This window comes from Limulus polyphemus, unplaced genomic scaffold, assembly GCF_000517525.1.
Source record: "Limulus polyphemus unplaced genomic scaffold, Limulus_polyphemus-2.1.2 Scaffold2491, whole genome shotgun sequence".
Lineage (NCBI taxonomy): Eukaryota > Metazoa > Arthropoda > Merostomata > Xiphosura > Limulidae > Limulus > Limulus polyphemus.
Window position 1 is genome coordinate 173941 of NW_013668101.1, and position 1452 is coordinate 175392.

At 31.3% G+C, this 1452-nt stretch overlaps 1 protein-coding gene across 1 annotated transcript in view; it reads right to left on the reverse strand.

Annotated features, from left to right (window-relative positions):
• The window catches only part of LOC106467109 (breast cancer anti-estrogen resistance protein 1-like), a 20928-nt gene that overhangs the window by 10257 nt on the left and 9219 nt on the right, over nt 1-1452 (reverse strand). The window lies entirely within an intron of this gene.

Below are 1452 nucleotides of genomic sequence, written 5' to 3' on the forward strand. Positions count from 1 at the left end.
GCCTAGAGCCAAGTGCATAAAATTTATTATGAAAAATAAGAATATTGATTCAATCTTAAAGTTAAATCGTTTCTGAATTAAGATATTTTCTGTTATATCACAAACGTTTTTTATTTAAAAAAACCTATTTTAATCAACGGATACTCTAAATTAAGAAATCTCTATAAATGTGGATGGATCTTCACCAAAATTGGTATGGAGGTTCATTGGGTCCATGCAAACTTGCGGTTTTTATGGGCGTTTTACACAATTACATACACGAGGAGCAACTTTTCATGTCCTAAGATAACCTTTCATTAATCATGAATTTAAACAACTCCTGTCCAGGGGACGGGTACTCCAGCTAGTCAACAAATATTTTTCCAGTTTTGTTGTCTGCACATTTCATTTTATACTTTCAGTACATAGTCTAACAACAATAATATGGTTATACTTTTGTAGCTAAGCAACGTGACATAAAAGCCATTGTTGGAACGTAGTTTTACCAAAACGCACTGACTTTTCTATATATTAGAAGTTGTTAATCTAACTGATTTTTTTACCAATTATATATATATAATTATTATTCTGTGAATACGCCACGAATTCATTTCATGAATGATCTTAATTTTGATTGGCTCACAAAAGAACTTACCGACGTTTGACTACCTCGACTGTACTTTTCTACCTCCTTGCTAGACAAGTTTGATTTCACAAAATTTATTTATTTAGTTAGCTATGAAATGTGAGGTTAGGATATATTATGGGGTGGGGTGGTGGTAGTACTTGCCCCGTCATTTTTAACAGGCTATATGCTAGTCTATTATAGTGTATAGTCCTTTGTTCCTCAAAGTGAAGCTATACTGAAAAACAAAATGTCCCTTAAAAAGGATAGGAATTATACTATCCAATCAGATGTTACCTTTTTGACAAAATATAATATGATAAGTGTTGATATTTATTTTTTGCTTACTTTATGTAACAGTAAAATCTGTTTTCTGAAAAGTTTACACATACGGTTCGGTTTGTCATTCATTTAGAAAACAAATTTAGTTTTAATGTTTCAATTATAAACCTATATGGAAACAATCCTCAAAATACTTTGTGAATTAAACAAATATATAAATAATCATATGATTAAATCGTGAAGTAGGTGACTATACACAGTTAAAACTAACAAACATAAAAATATACTGTTACGTCTCTGTTTGTTAATTGATTTTTCCGTAACTTCGTTCCAACGAAACTTTAACGACACAAGTCTTTACTTAATAAAACTGGTTTATTCTTTCTGAATATAACTCTGCGATACACTTAATCTCAATACTCGCGCTAAAACAACACTGTAATGAACGAACGTTAACTTCAACAATACCGTGTGACTGCAGTTCAATTACTCACTATCTACACACACATTACCTTTCTTACCACGTCACGTTTTCCCCTCTTATATATATACCAGCCTACCCTACT